Genomic DNA, 17,783 nt, shown 5'->3' with positions numbered 1-17,783 from the left:
CAGCGTTCAGTGTCAGTGTGAAATCACTGCTATTAGCACCAAACACAGCTTCATGTGGATTTGGATCTGCAGCGTTTGGTGACAAGGTTACAAGGTTTGTTTTGTCTGTGTGTGGCTATTTGACAGTTTTAAACTCACTGTGATATTGTCTGGTTTCTTTGAGCTTTTGCGTCTTGCCTTTAGTTTAGGCCTATTGTCTAAGTGGCTGTGTTAAACAGGATGTTGTTGCTGGCCTCAGCTGCATCTGTCACCCATGGAACTGCAGTGACCTCTAGAGACAGTTCTCCCCACATACAGTGTGGAGGCAACTAATGTGTGTTTTGACACAAATCAGGTGAGGTGATTGGGTGTGGGTGTGTGTGTGATCACAGGCACTTTGAGATTGCAGACGGCTCCGGAGCCAAGCCTGGATGCAGTGTTTAACGCACGAGCACAGATTGACACAAACATTGCACACACACGTGCAAAACAACACACACACTCCAACATGCACACACATCATTATAAAGTGCATACCAGCACTCACACGCGCTCACACAGTTAAACAAACACAAACAGACGAGACCCAGGGCCACCCTGCAGATCATCATGATCAGTGTGAGAGCTGTGTCTTCTCTGATCTAATATGTTTAGCAAACATTCATTTATTCTGCCCAATCAATAACACAGAGCAGCATGTGTTTATGACTCTGCCTCTACTCACTCAGTTCATCAGCAGTTCATCAAAGCTGATACCCTCTAGCCTGTCTTTTTTTTGTCTTCCAGTGACTATGTTTCTGTAACACCTTCTTTCTCCCTCATACACATCACACACCTTTGATCATTTTATTTGTTTGCATTGGAACATTAAAAACAATGCTATGATACCTGGAGGCATATGGTTCAAGGAAATTTTGGGAGAAACGCAATCTCATGTCACATTTTCGGAACAAATATGTCTGTCTAGAGCTGTGAGTTAAAATTGTTGACACACCACTGCTGTAGGAGGGAGCACAAATGATATTTTATGGTTCCTCTTAGCAAATAGAAAATGTTTTGATAAGGAAGCAGATGGAGATATACACATTTCCAGCTCATTTTGAGGTGCAAAACCACCACCCAGAGAGAGAGAGTATTTCCTTCAGTTGCACTATGTAAGTAGAGGGGCTCTAAAAAAAACGAAAATAAACATGCTGAATGATTCGCTATGGAGTCTTTACACCCCAAAATTCCCATGGTAGAAAATTATCCTCAATATAATGTTCCAAAACGTAGCCGTGAATCAATATCAGATGCAGGCTGAGTTTCATTTGAGGGAAACTGGTGCTTGCTTTAACTCTCCGCTGAGGAACATAGAGTATCCAGGAAAGAAGAGAGCTCTTTCATACTGCAAAGTGCAGTAAAGGTATTTTATATGGGTAGTTATTATTGTTTTCATAATTATCTTTCTGTGTGTAACATAAAAGTGGATGATAGAGGATATATGGATGGCTGAGGCAGTAAATAATGGTTGTGGTGGAGGGCTGTAAAGCTGTCCCCTCTTTTCTGTGGCAGAATAAATAACGTCTACACGTGCTTAGTGTAAATCTACACACATCTGAAATCTGCTTTGTTCTGTGAGGTCAGTAGGTACTGTGCTAACTAAGTTGCTCATGAGACGTAACTTTAGGTTTATAGCTCTAAGTGATTAAAGTCATTCAGATTTTTGTAATTTGGGTAAACCTTTTTTCTGTGAAGGGACAAGGTAGGTGAATGCAACTAAACCTGACAGACAGCAGCATGGGTAGACAATACATATCCCAGTTGTAACCGTGGTCTGTACTGTATATGTGTGTGTGAGCGTGTGTGTATGTGTGTGTGTGTGTGTGTGCACATTTACAGTACAGTCTGCGCTTCCTATTAAGCCATGTACAGTACAGGGGCCGATGCACAGATGCCCTGAGTGATGCCATACGGCCGATGGCTCATTAGAGCTCAGATGGAAGACATGAATCAAAGGAGGAGAGGAAACAATCAATCTGCCTAATGGGAATCCCCTGTGAGGAGCGTGGACCAGCCGTCCCAGTGCAGCTGTAGCAGTTTTTATATGTGACCTCCCAGCTTAAACGACCCACCAAAATGTCCCCACTGCTGCCGTAGCCACCGCCACCGGAGAGGATAGGACACACACCAAAAGACACCAAAGCCCCACAACAAGCTATTAGAGCAGGGGCCTCCCACAGAGTGTGTGGGCGCAGCGTGACGGTGATGTGGTTTCTTAAGCAGAGCCTGGGAGACCTGACGTTCCCATGCGTCTCCGGCAGTCCCCCGCACATGTGTCGTCCATATCCTTTGTACCAGGGAATGACACCCAGCTTAATGTGGAAGGATATCAAAGAAGTATTGGGGATTTATGGCGTGGAGGGTGCCTGTGTGCTGGGAGGCATGCAGAAATTGTATGGTTTCTGTTAGTGTGTAAGGCTGTGGCCAAGGTTAAGACATCATTGTTGTGGTATAGCCTAAGTAGCATTTCACAAGGTCAAGGTTAGGTTTCCTCCCATAGTTTACCTGAACTTTCTCCCCTGGCACCTTGGTCTTCAGACAGCTTTGATCTGGCACACTGCATGATCTCTGCCTGCAGAAGACTACTATTATTTCAGTGTGGGGTCGCCAACAGCGCTTTAAGAATCGAGTTATGCTAAATAGAGGTTGATTTAAACCAGAGGTTGACCTCTGACCTGGGCTTAGAGGATAATGTCCTAAGCAAGAGGAGCAAAGTCCTGTTACCATCCATGAATCAGGCCCCCACCGACATTATTTCAAAATTGCTTAGTTGCATAGAACTCCCTTTAGTGCTGAACGGACTTTCATAAAATTGATTTTCTGAGTACACCCTTTTAGCAGCTATAAGCTTGAAATATGAACCCTTCATTGCTGAAAGCATTTCATTTTTTTGCCCCTGTGACTAATGATCCAGGGAAGAAGTGTGTTTGAAATTCTCCTCGGCAGCCATTTCCATAATTAAACACTGCTAATTATAGAGCTTTGGCTGACTTAAAACAAACAGGCACAGTTGCCGAGCATGCTTTCACGCCTTCCATTTGGAAATGTATGCAAAGTGTATCGGTAGCGTGTGCTTTCTTAGATGAAACTGACAACATTAAAACGCACCGCTCATGCGCACAAAGATCAGACAGTAATGCAGAAAGTACTGTAATGCTGAGAAGAGACTGACAAGCCATTGGTGGTTTGGAGAAAATACCCTGAACAGGTATGCTATTCTGTACAATGAGAATCAAAGCATGCACTGCAAGCATCAGAGGATTAAATGTGTTCACATACGTGTGTATGTGTGTTTGTGCATACATGAATATGCATTCATTCATTACCTTGAGTGCCATATGGTTGAAAAAAAGCCCCTGTCTTGGCCAACAAATATTTCTGCATTGTTGATTCTAGTGCTATGATACTGCTTGTCAATTTATCAGCCTTTGACAGCAAGCCACTAGAAGCCATTATATCAGACAAATGAAAATTATATATGAAGATTAACATCAAGTCATTTGTTAGAGAGAAAATAACACTGCTAGGAAATAAACAGGGCACCGGACTGAGAGCTATGCTGCCAGTAATTCACATATCAACAGCATTTAAATTATTAAAAAGATTGGAAATCATAATTGGCCATATATTTTCCCCATTCTTCTCCACACAAATGGCTCGCCTGGGGTATTTGACATTCACCAGTGGTTTGTAATGTAAATTACAGAACCTATTTTCTCCATATCTTAACAGCGGATGGAGTGATTGACTACTGCATATAAGCAAAGCAACAGGTGGGGGTCAATTATCATTTGAATAATCGAGCATCAGTGGCTGCCTAGCTTGGCTGTGAAGTGTGACACATTTTTATCTCTATGCATTTCAATGAAGTCAGCCTGGTACATAAAAGGTTATCACCTAGGAAACATATTTGCCTAGGCGCAAGTTAAACAGGCAAGTGAGATCAGCATAGATATTCAATTTAACCAGTCAACCCTGACCTATAAATATTTCAACAAAACCCAATGAGGACCCCTCTCTCCACCCCAACCCCCTTCTTTCCTTCTTTGATCCAATTCCATTTCGGCAGCGGGAGATACGAGGGAAGAGAGGGAGGAAGGACGTGGAGGAAAGAGGGGAGGGTATGAGAAAAGAAAGTCAAGTGTGTTGTAGCTTAAGTGAATTGTTTAATGCATCTGCCATCTTCTCACCCAAGGGACGGGTGCCGAGTGAGAGGGGAGAGAGGGGACAGATTTACACTACAGGGCACTGGTGGCTCCAAAGTTGAGGAGGAGACGTCCACTAATCTATAGTTGTGAGCTGACAAATCTGGCCTGACACGGTGCTCTGTAGCGGGTAGACTCAGGAGATGGGCATTAATCACAGCGTGTGCTCTGCACAGGCACAGGCACGCTGGGGACACCTCAAAGTGAGCTGGAGGTTACACAGGCAAGGGGATTAATCAATACAGCCCCGTAATAACAGCCAACCTCCAGCACTTAAAGCTCCACCAGTACCAACGAACAATACGCCAACCCATACAGACGCTCCCTTGCAGATACATGACAGAAGCGTGCACACACACCTGTATGTTTCCCATTCAAGACTGTGTGAAAGACATTTTGTAGTCAGAGGTCTCTGTAGAGGACAATGCACATTCAGGACGATGTAGACACCTCACGCAAAAAATGAGACATAGATTCAATACAAATACATTAATTTCCTATCTTTTGTCAAGAAGGGATCAATATATGTTTAGAAAACAAAAGTGAACTGAACAGAATTGTGATAATTACAAGTGTTGGCTTAATTCCTTTTCTCTTGGGTAACTGGGAGTGGATGATGTCTGGATAATAAAAATAATAGTGAGGATGACATTCCTTTCTCAAGGGTGTGGCCATTTGAAGCAAATATATTGATATTTGTGGTGTGTCAATAGTTACAGTAAAAAAAAAAGGATTGAAATGTTCCACGTTGGAGCTCACACCCTTTCACATACAAACACCTTTCACATACACCTCCATCTTATGACCCTCTTCTGAGAGGTGGGCGCACACTCTGTAATGCCACGCTGTGCTGTGATTACACTACTGCCTCACCAACACCAAACTGACAAGCCTTCTCAGCTGGTAGTATACTAGGGACGGGGTTAGGGGGTGTGTGGGTTCGAGTTGGAGTGACGCAGGGTGTGAGATAACTACAGTCACCATTTTTCAAAGAGCCCAAAAAATGGCTCAAGTGTTCTTCCATTGGCCAGCGCCACCCCACCCCACCCCACCCCACCCCTCCCTCTTTGGAGGAGTCTGCCACCCACAGAGACCTCGATCAGCAGACCCCAGCCTGACAGCAGATCTGTCAGCCCTCCCGCCCCCTCACTTCATACAGTCAGCGAGGGCTGGTTTAGCAGGAAGCAGACAGTGTAGCAGGAGGTGAAAACTCCAGCTATTTGTCAACGTGGCGCCCGTGTCAAAATGTCAGGCCCGGGGACATTCCCTGTGCAGCTGGGCTGTTAGCTAAGGAGACAGGCCGTATGGTCGGAGCAGGAGCATGCTGTCACCGACCAGTCAAACTGCCTGAGACCGGCAATCAAGAAGCTCTTCCCCTCTCTCCCTCTCCCTCTCCCTTTTTATCTATCTATCACAACTTTCCTCTGTGCTCTCATCTATCTGCAGTATTTCCCTCCTCCCGACTCTCTCAATCTCTTGGCTCTCACTCTCACTCTGTAGTCTTCAGTTTCTCCATTTTTTATCTGAATCTTTCCGTCCTGCACATTTCCCCTCCTGTTTGTAATTCATCAACTGATCGATCTATCCTTCTTTATCACTTTCCCTCTACCAAAATAGAAACTGAAATAGTTTTTTTAATTTATTCAAAATTATTGAACTGTATCTCCCTTTTTTCCCCAGCATTATTGTTCCCCTACAGTTTTGAAATACAATGGGAAATCAGGAAGAAAATTAGAGTGAGCAAAACAAGTACAGGAGGACTTTTTGGATTTTGGATAAGAGACGTATTAAAATTCAGCCAATCACTGACAGGGTGCTGTTATTTCAAAATATTATCTTTACAGTGTGATTTCTGTTACTTGTGGCAGATTGATGGGTTGTCAAAAACAACTATACCGGTTAAAATCACACACAGCGGAATAATAAACATAGTGTTTGCTTGAAGAGCCAAGTCTGGTGGTAATGTCACTGTCTATCGGCCTGGCAAAGATACACTGGCCCTGGAGAGTTTCAATCCTAGAAGATTAAGAGCTGAAATAACAATAACAGAAAATCAAATCAAGTAACATATGAAACGTGAAAAAACAACATTAACTGTATTCATGAGCGACAAATTCATTGCTCTATCTTTTCTTAAGCTTCTTTGACTTGGCATTTACTAGGAGAGGGTGGAGGATTTACTGTGGCAAAATGCAAACAGGGTATTTATGGGTCAAACACAGCCTAGCTGGCTTTATGGCAGATTATGCCGTTTTTTCCAAAGGAGAACACAAATTCAGTTTGATAGCAGTTTGATAACATTTTACAGCATTTAATTCGGATTCTTATTAGGTCATATAGTCAGAATGCTACATGATTGGTGCAGGGCGGGGGTGGGTGGGGGATGTTTGGTTTGGGTTGGCTGATCTTTCAAGACAATTTTGACAATGTCGTAATTGTTTGTGTGTGTGTGTGTATTTGTTTGTCTCCTCCACAGGCCTGTTTATCTCTCCCTTTTTATGTCCATTTTGTTTTTCTTCTCTTAACACCCCTCCCAGAGTCCATCTGGTACCTTTGCTCCCCCTCAGAACGTGGGCCGGTGGAATTCCCTGGCCTAATTAATGAGCAGGCACACACAGACGGCCAAAGGCTCACATGTCTGTCTCTGTGCACCACCTTGCCTCAGGAGGCCCTTTATTGAAAAGGGAAATAAATTACATCAAATGCACAAAATGTACCAGCCAACAGCATGATGTGGCACACACAGTTTTTGACCAATGTGGATTTTTGAAAGGTGATTAGATGATGCTTTTAGACTTTAGACACTTTAAATTTAATAATTTTAATTTCAAAATCTACTGCGTCTTTAATAGTATTACATATAAATCAATGCACTTCATGATTCTGCCATCAAATACTGCACAATAAAGGTGCAACATATTCAGAAGGCATAACTGTAGCGACATCCACCATTGTGGCACAGTGAAGCCATTCTGTGTAGAATTGCATATACTCATGTTTTCTTGGGTTTACTCCAAGTTATCTACCAAAGACAAATATACATTACCTGTAGGTGTACGTTTCACTGTGTCTGTTTTTTTGCATGATTAGAGAGGCTGCAGACCACCCATGACCCCAAATTCAGAATTCTATTTCAAATATTAGTATGATTATATAACTAAAGACAAAAAACCCTCAAAGTGTCAGAAAGGCAGCATCAGGCCACAGTAGCTGCCAGGACACCCAGACAGCCACTCCAGGATCCAATAATCTTATCAATGATTTCATCGCTCTCTCTCTTCCCAAGTGCCAAGTCCTGGAGAGGTCACAAGACAAGACTTGAAGGACTTGTAAAAGAGTGAGAGGCAGAAAGCTCTCTTGCACTCCGTCTCTCGCAGAGTGAGAACGAGCAAGAAGATTATGTGTTTGAAAATATTTGCCTTTATCTTGTCTCCTTTTGAGTTGTGACATTATAAGTCATGTGGGACATCAATCATTCAGTGAGTTAATGACACATCCAGCCCATGAATCTTTCAGTTCCTTTCCCCAACCTCAACAAGGCATGCTGGGGCTGTTCCTGCTCAGCAGCTGCTGGAGCAAGGCTGTGCCGGAGCCCGGGCGGATTTGCCAGCACCAGCACTTTGATCTCAGCTTGTGGAACAGATAGCTGTGAGGCTGGGCCTGGATTTGGCTAGGTTGGACACAAACACAGTAGCCCCCCTCCCACAGGCCATCCTCTCTCCTTCGTCACACCCAGGATCCCCTGTATGTGACCAAAAACTTGTGGGGTAATAATGTACTTGATCAGTGCTGCAATTATGATGTGTGACCATTGCTTGTCTTGCGTTTTCCTTTGTCATGGGTAAAAACTACAAAATGCTCAGATTGAATTGAATAAAACATATAAAACACAACATTACCTGATTTTTGACATTCTACAATAATCGAATACCATTTAGCTTAAATAACTGCAGCATTCAGTTTTACCATGTTTTTGCAATTAACTGTGCAGCCCTGCTTCCTATCTATTTTGTTCCCAAGGAGCCAGAATTCAGGAACAGCCTGCTCCATTCACACTCCCTGGGCAGATCCATTGACATACTTTCTCTGCTAATGGGGCCACCTGCAGGTCTGTGGAGGGGCCCCGTCCGGACAGTGTCAGAGGGGAATGCAGACAGAGCAGGCGGTGACGTGGGCGGATGGTGGTCCTGGGCATCTGTGACTGGCACCAGCATAAGAGCTCTTTCATTTCCCCCTGTTCTGCTGAGTGCCACGGGCACACACACAGAGCCGGGCACGGGTACAGGCCAGGGCACCAACACATGTCAGGAAATACTTTCTCTGTGATCTGAGTGAGCAGGGCCCGAGTTAATGCTCCACTAACATTTGGACTGCAATGTGAAAGCTGCAGAGAATGCAAAAGAAAATGTAAAAGAGAGGACGATCATACAAACATTCCAGAGGGAGGCCACTAATTTAACTTTTTCAAACACCAGACAACTGACATACATTACAAGTATTTGATGTAACTGGCACATTTGAACTTTATCTAAATATCCTTATGGTAATTTATGGTGGATGTTAAACTGGTTTTCTATTAGGTAAAATTATTTGTTATTGTGTTTTCATAATAGCTGCACATTCAACCCCCTGATCCCTCCTTAATCCCCCTTAAATCTAATGCATATAATATGAAATAACACAAAACAATATCATAAAAACAACATGATACCATATATTTTATGACACAATGTGACACAATACACATCAATGTGATACAACACATACAATATAACATGTTAGAATTCGGTATTGCACGATATAAACTGATACAACACAATACGATACAATATAATGCGATACTACAAAATACAATGTGATACAACACAATACGACATGACACAACATGATGCAATATTACATGACATTTCAACACACAAGAGCACAATGTAATACAATATATGACTACATGACACAATACAATACAAGCACCAAATCCTCCAAATTAGCGTTGCTTGTCCTTTGCTTCTATTTCAACAGAGTTTTCTGATTACCATGGTCCTACAGTGCAACAATATTTGCCTGTGCCTTCCAAAAATGTTACAAATCACTGTTTGAAAAATGAATCTGTTTTATGACGTGAAGTGAAGGCACAAAAATGACTTTGGGAATTTTGTAAAGATCGTGGTTTGGGTTAAAATAAGAACTTTGTTAAAGGGATAAAGTGATTCTCCAGTTTTGAGAAAGACAGTTGTATCGGCACAGAAGCTAAGCAATGTACTGCTGTAGATAAGCTACAAAACGTATTTTAGCGATCTAAAAAAATGCTCACTGGAAAAATTCAATATCACTTCAAATGTACACTGTATTTGGAATATATTCTGTGCTTTGCCTTGCCAACAGACAGCCATTTCTTTTTTTCATCTGTAGAACTTCCATATTCCTACACATAAGCACAACTTGGGCTTTGATGCACACTGTATAAAGACGATGGAATTTGGATCAGAAAGTGCTGTTGAACTTCTTTTTTTTTTAAAGATTGTGCGTGCTTGTGTTTTTCAGGACTGTCCTGGTCACCACATATATTTCCCCTTGTTCCTTTGAATGATGTTGGGCTTGGAAAGCTTTGGCTTGTTGCACTGAATCTAAACATAAACACTGCTGCATCGAGAAAACTTCATTTGCAGTGACCACTTTTCTGAAGAGGATTTAGTAAATCCATCGGCAAATAAGTCAGATAGATGCCAAAGAGCGCTGCCATCAGGTAAGATAATGCTAAATACCTACAATAAATCAAACAACTTAGCATATAACCAGTAACCAAAACAACAAATCTTAGATCTTATAAAAAATAATATGGTGCACAGCCAAGTTGGGTTCATGCGTAGTTCTACGGTTGAGAAAATGTAGTTCCAAAGAAAATGGCTGTCTGACAGCAAGGTAAAATACTGAAAATATTAAACACATGGTGTACACATGACCTGCCGTTGATTTTTTTTTTTTAGTGAGCCTTCTTTTAGGTGGCTCTTCACCAGTACATTGCTTAGCTTCTGTATAAGTACAACTCTCTGCTTCTCCAAACAGTGGACATGCCGATCTCCATTTACTGCAGGTAATATATGGAGTAGACCTACTTCATATAGACCCACTTTAAAAATCCTGAGCTATTCCTTTAAAGTTAGGGAAACAATGTAGTTTGTGTTAAAATTATTACTTCATTAGGGCTATTGGAGCTTTGTTATTAGGGGTTACAATAATAACCACGTGGTTAAGGTTAGGGAACAACCGTTGTCATGTTTTAAAAAAACATAACGTACAACTGTCGGTTGTAAACGGTCTCCTGTGTGCACAACTTCTGGAGCACTGAGTCATTTAACTGCCAAAGGTATGAGTGAACACTTCTAACAATTTAACTTACACTGAAGAACCCGGAGTCTTTCACCTGATGGTAAAAGCTATATTTCAAAGGAGAGGACAAAACAGGGGTCAGACACTATTTTCTCAGCCTTTCTGATTACAGACAGCTCATACAATGATTGAGTTTTAATTTGTGTATTTAAAGCAATTATTATGAAAACAAAGCACACAGTAGGAACCCGTTGGACCACAGTGATGATGAAAAGGGCATTCAATTAACAAAGCCTGAGAATGCCTGCTACCTGGGGTGTAATTTCCTTAAACACCATCTTCAGCAGTTAAAGAGGGGTGTTAAAGAGAAAACACCATGCAGTCCTGACACACTGGGCTCTGCCTTGAGGCAGCTGTGCAAATTTATGGGTGTACTTTCCTCATTACACCAGAGAATAATCAGCCTTTTAAAACAACCCTATAATTGTCTGGGCCTCTGAAGTCCACAGGTCTATTCATATCACTTTGCTGCTAACCCTACTGTAAATTTCAAGCGAGCATACTCCTCCATCCATAAGTAGTAGAAAGATAAGTGATCAAACATATATTTGACAGCCTTCTCACAGATGCAGAAACATTTGAAATAATTTTCTTTTTTGAAATTGTCTGATTGTTACAGGTTACCCATCCACTCTTTTACCTCTGTTTTCCTTTGTCTCATACAACACACAGCCCTAACAAAGCACTTAAGAATCTCAGTCATGTGATATGTTCACAGCAGTACCTGGCTTTATATAATCTCATCAATGAGCCATAATTCTTGTCGACTGGCTACTAAACACATACAAGAAGCTACACACAGTTGACCAAATACTCCATCACTGAAAGCGGAAACCTGACCCTCCATTCAGAACAAAGTGGAAAAACGTAGGCCAAGTTAAGAAGGAATCAAAAGGAGAACGATTTGGAAATTCAAGGGGATCAAATGGTAGCTTTATTAGCAGCTGAAGCCGCAGGGCTGGCTGGAATGAAAGCCTGGTCTGTGCTGGGCCTAACTGGCCAGGTCAGGTGAGACACCAGTGAGAGAGAGAGCACTCAGGCCTGGAGGAGCCTTCACACCGTCAACCAAACCCTTAGGGGTCATCCCACCCTCCAGCCTTAGCATACCGCTGCACTAATGTCTTTCTCAACAGGTACAGTGAGCAGGGGGGCAGCCAGGTAATCCAACGCTGATGGGATCACTCAGCCTTTCTGCAGACAGGGCGGTCATTTTTTTGTGATCATCGTGTTAGCACGGTCGCTTATGAGATGGCAAGCTTTTAAGTGAGTGGGCTCAATGACTGGGAAAAGCATTGCTCTAAGCAGGGAATGCAGGTGACGACAATTCAGGTCAAAGATTATCTTGCGTCTTGCATGGGTGTGTGGAACAAATTTTTGCAACAGGGACAGAAAGTAAAGCAGGCCAAAGAGGATATCGTTCATAATTACAGGGCTTAGCCAAAGCAAATGCTCCCCCACAGAGAACTGCAACAATGGCCTTAATTACATTTTTTCCCCCTCCAACCTCACCTCAAAGTAAAAACATGGATGACAAATTTGGCATTGGGATTCCAGCTCATGGCTACTCTCTGTGCCAATTTCACTTTTTTGCTTGTTGCCAAGACAAATCATATTAACACGTTACTAAAGAATACTAAAACCTTTTGGCTACACACCAGCCTAACGGTGCCAGTAAACTTCATTAAAGCGAAAAATGCTTTTAGGAACCTTTCCTCAGTTGCAATTATAAATAAGTTCCTTCATGGAGCTCCCCGTCATGGGTGGGCTAGCAGCCCAGGGGCCACTGGCGTGCAGACAACTGATCACTAGCCTGAATGGAAAGCAAGCCCAGGGAGCCAGCTCAAGTAACTGCTTTGTTACTGAATAAATGTCCCCAGCAACAACGCTTACAAAGGACCATTTGTCAACATGTTTATGCAATAAAGGTCTATAACTATGGTGACGACAGCCCACAAAAACAGTGTCTGAGCACATCAGGGAGAGGAAAATAGCCTGTTCTGACATAACACAAAATAGCCTTGGTTGGGACTGGCTAATAGTGCTTGGATTGAAGAGCACAAAAGACTCAGTGCTTGATCCAGTGTTAACGTGTAAGGTGAGATGCCTGGAGCTTCTAAGTACTACAATACAGGAGACTCTTATATACTCCCGCCAAAGGCCTCTGTCGCTGCCTGCCGTAACTACTGATAAAAACAAAACTCTCCCTGAGTGGCTTTCCCTAATTAAATCTACATTAAACACACTGAATATGCATTTCATATTGTAAGTGTTTCACAAATTTGGCAACGCTCACAGATTTTTTTAGCCTCCTTATGGACTCCAGGGGCACATAAAACATATTAATTTAGTCTTAAATTGCATTATTTATTACATTTATTTGCACTCCAATATCTAGGAAACCTGCAAGTTCTACCTGCCTGCAATGGGCAGTCTATTGAGACTGATATGTAGGAGAAAATGATCCAGGTTCACAAACAAATACAAATACATGGAGATTGTAGTTAAATTTAGATTAAAGTGGACACACTAAAGACCTGAATTAACACCCCTAAAGGACTCCCCCAGTTAATACCCCTTTTTGTGCAATCTTCAACCAAATAATATTTGGTACCATAGGCCTGAATAATACCTGAAGTGTCAAAGCAAAAACACAGGCAAATAAACAGCCTTACTTTTTCTCTCTTGGCCTTGATATGGTATGGTAATTATAATACAATTTGAGATACCTGTTAGACATATGAAATCAATCTTTGGTTTAAAGAATTTACTTAATGTCTTGTGTTTTCGCTTTGCTCACAAATTATTCAGCAAGGCACTTGAATTGGTGGTTTTGTTCAGTTCAAACTCTTCTTTTCATATGCTCATTAGACAGAGCAAATACTAAATACTGATGCTAAATACTGATACTAAATACTTAATAATGATGCTTCCACTGACAACCTATCCGGACCTTTTCATCTGCAGCTTGCCTTCTGAGACTTGCTAGAGACAGGGCCATGAATGAAGGAGCTGTTCCAAGAGGCCAACCAAAGGCAGTCCACTGTCTCCTCACGACTCCATCACTCAGTGACCCCTCCACAGGACACACTAAACCAATCAGCAGAGAGGCCTTTAAAAAATCACCCTACCTGTCCCAAGCGATCCCCGGTCAGTTAGCAGACCCCTTCCTGATAGGCAGAGAGGCAGGGTAACTGGAGGAAGTCCTTCATTTCTGAAAGGTCATTAATCTTTCTTCCCTTCTCTTTCTGACACCTGAACCAGACCCACCCAGCCGCTTTGCAACAGCCTCCTCTCTAGACTCAACAAAATCTGATCTGAGCCACGCGGCAGGCCGCCCTCAGACAGCCATGTACCTAGCATGTAAAAAAATACTATATATACTGACACGCAAACATACACTTTTTCTAAGCTCACTAACAGGAAACCATCTGAGACTGACACTGACAGCAAGCTGATCCCTTCCCCTCATCTCTCCCATCCTCACACACACACACACACACACACAAACACATCTCTACCTGACAATTTCTCTCATTGTAGTCAGACACCAAACGGAAGGGAGTTGAGCGGCTTTAGAAATGACTTCCGACACTCGCTGCAAAGGACACACCTTAAAGATGCTCTTGAGGATGGGGGTTTGCCTAAATGCACGTTTGTTTGAACACACACAGGTGCACTCACATCCAGATGTTATTGCTGTGTTACTGACACTAAAATGATGTTTCTCACTGAAACCCCTGATACTGATGCTTCCTCATGAACTGGGTGGATGATGTGATGACAGTAAGTTCAGAGGATGTCGATGATGCACAGTGATACGACAGCTTACAGCTGTGATACCTGTTTAGACAAACCCTCTGACAACAAGATGTGTCACTAAGCAAGGCTTTAGCACAGCCGATTCCCTCATAACAAGATGCGGATTTGCTTGCCTTAGAAGTATGGAGACTAGTCTGGAAGCCTCTCTTATGACTGTTAGCGCTAAGCCACAATGTTTACACAGCCCCTCGGGGCTATTTCACTTTCCAGCACCAAAATAGCAGTCATCTCCCACATCTTCTTGTGAGGAGAGAAAGTCTCATTGATGAGGATAAGGCGAGAAGGGGACAAGACAAGCTTGGGGATTAGTGGCCCTAAACTCCAGCACTACACACTCCACCGTCTGGTACTGTGCACTGAGCCGTCTTGACAGGAGGGGGCCGTATGGCATTTGAGGAGGTTAGATGGGGTCATGGAGTGTTGCTCAGCAGGGATTAGGAGTCGTGTGGCCCCCTTCGCTTTTAATCAAACCCTTCCAGTCAGGTCAGATTACAATGGGATAAGCAGCTTCAGCACATTGTGTGGTTAATACTCCTCTCTTGACGGGTCTCCCAAAGTCCCCTGCAATTTGAGGCAGACTGCATTATGTCAAGAGAAAGCAAATTATTTTCAGAATTGTTTTTTACAAAGTAGGTTAGCCCAAGTGATGGAACAACATCTAGAAACATTGCTATTGCTCTTTCCAGTCTCTTTACACCCTTGCTCTTTAATTCATTAGTGTCCCTCAGGGCATATTCTCTGCCCTTTAATGCTGCCCTTGTGTTGCACATTTGATTATTTTGAAGTAACTATATCGGGCAGGTTAGTCATAACTAAGTGTTATTTGCTGTTCATGAACAACAAAGTTCTGGCTGGCGGGTAGGAGACGTTTTCTACAGGATTTAGTGGTATAGAAAAGAAAATCGGTTAACGTGTCAGATGAGTGCAGCTGCTGGTTTGGTTCACACACACCTCTTTAGATCCACGTCAGGCAGATCACAGAGGGGTTTTGTCACAACTGACTGTTTTACTAGTTGTTTCAACTCTGCAGAGCTTTTCTGAAGAGTTAGGTAAACAGTGTTAACAAGGTAGAGGTTTTCATGGTCTGACTGAACAAAAGCCAGAGACGAGACACTTTGCGTGTGCTACCATCCACTACGATCGCTATCCTTAATCTGGGAGTCAGGCTGCATACCTTCTGATTTCTCTGTTAGAACATGGAGGGAAGAGCGGTCCGTGGAACTTCAAAGGGGCAGGGAGACGCACATGGCTGCTAATTTTTCAGACTGGGCATATGTGGCGGAGCGCTTGGATTTTAGGCTCTCCTCTCACTTCAAAGCCAGGCGCCTTAAAAGGTCTGGCTGTGTTTTGACGTGGATCTGCAGAGGTGAATGAGAATCAAGCACCCACTGCAGACCCTTCAGAAGTCAGGCTCGCTCTGTTTAACCCCCCCTCCCTGATTCTCCCTCTGCACACACTCTCTCCTCCCTGCCTTGACAAAGAGAAGAAGAAAAACAAGAAAATTCAATAATGCCTTTGAGAGGCAGGATTACCTGAGGAGACGCCTGCGCTGCTATGCCGCGAGTGAAATCTCATGTGCCCTCCTCTCCGTCTGCTCTCACCACACCCCTCCCTCTTTTCACTTCTCTCTCATTTCTACTCCCGAACTTGGCTAAAGACAGCCCTCAAAAAGCACATCAAAACTCTCCTTTGATGCCATGGCAGGCAATTAACCCCTTGAGTCCAAAATTACAGATTGCTGGGGATGTGACACATTTTGGATGGGCTGGGTGGTAAGTGTGCATGTGTGCCTGCTCAGGGGGGTGTGGGATTGGGGTGGGTGGGTGTATTGTTTGTTTGTTTTAAAGCGGGCTACTTCTTTAATGAAGTGATGCCGTGGCAGATTTGAGACAACCCATTTCTGTCAGTTTGAAAAGTAAAGTAGGGTAAACCTCTAGAGAAAGGGCTAGCTTCACCGGAGGAAGTGTTTGCACTCGATTATTTGTACTCCTGCTCACTTCTGATGAACAATGCTGCAATACAGAGGGAACAAAGGAGCCAGGCTCCTTGCGAATTTTAATTAAGTTGTGGGCGCAGCCAAACAATGATGAGGTCTATCCCAATTTTAACTGTGTTTTTGTGTCACTCGCTCCTCTTGTGTTGCTTTCCATAAAAAATAATTAGGCTGGGTGGGATCAGCAGTGGTGGATGGAGATGGCATATAAAGCCCAATGTCCCCTTGACTGATGTAGCTGATGAAGTACATGATGCATCACTGGGTATTACCACAGATTGAATGCCATGTGCAGTTTTGGCACTGCTAAACGATTTACAAAATGACTCTATTTTGGAGACTCGTCCGTCGCAGGGCAGGTGTGTGAAAAGCCTTGCCAAATAATGCAATGACACTGTAGCAGAGGTGTGACAAGCATTACACGATGTGACAAGAATGGCCTAGTGTGAGCCCAGTCATCCTGTGTGCCGTGACTGGTGACCCCTGGCAACATGGGCTGTCTGTCTGATAAAGTGCTAAGCCTGTTGCTGTCCACGCCATTGACATTAAACACATCAAAACACCTGAGACCTTCAGCGCGAGGCATTCAGCCCCAGCAGTCTGTGCTCACCAGATAAAACACAGCACAAGCCCAATCACACTGTTAAAGCTCAAAAAAATGACTGATGAAGACGTGAACACACACACACACACACACACACACACACCTTTCTGTTTTTGCTTCTGCATTTTATTATTCATGGCAGCAACCTACAACAGCTTTCTCTCATGGTGAGTCCCGTTTGTGGCATGCACCCATGGGTCTTTCACCTGCTAGCTTGAGAGTCAGCGATGCTGTCAGTCATGGCAGTGGGCGTCCTCAACTCTGTTTCACATATGAAGGCCTCAGAGTGTCTCTCTGTGCACTGCCAGGCACTCACTCGCACAATTACCTAAGTTCAAGCAAACATGCAGCACTCTGATCTCGACAATTAGCACATATCACAGCGGTTGGGTACACAGCATAAATCTGGAGTTTTTCTCTACAGACGACCAATGAGTCATTTTTCATCCCTCACTGCAGACTCCCTGCCTTTTTATCCTGCCAGATACGCGCTTCTGATCTCCTCAAGACATTGTTTTATGGAGGGCTTTCGCGCCGCCCTCCCCTGGCAGACAGTGAGATTACACAGTGATTATAAGCAACTCAATATTGCATGACAGCCTTTTCCACGTGAGGGACTTACAATCATGTTTCATTAATTCAGCTTGAATGAAGCCTCATTTCAAGCATAGAGGGGCTTAAGATTTATGTGAAATTAATTACATAACAGATGTCTTCAAAATATTGTATTTCTGCTATAAATAAGACCCCCCCC

Source organism: Micropterus dolomieu, linkage group LG20 (genome assembly GCF_021292245.1).
Source record: "Micropterus dolomieu isolate WLL.071019.BEF.003 ecotype Adirondacks linkage group LG20, ASM2129224v1, whole genome shotgun sequence".
NCBI lineage: Eukaryota > Metazoa > Chordata > Actinopteri > Centrarchiformes > Centrarchidae > Micropterus > Micropterus dolomieu.
This window is presented reverse-complemented; position numbering follows the sequence as displayed.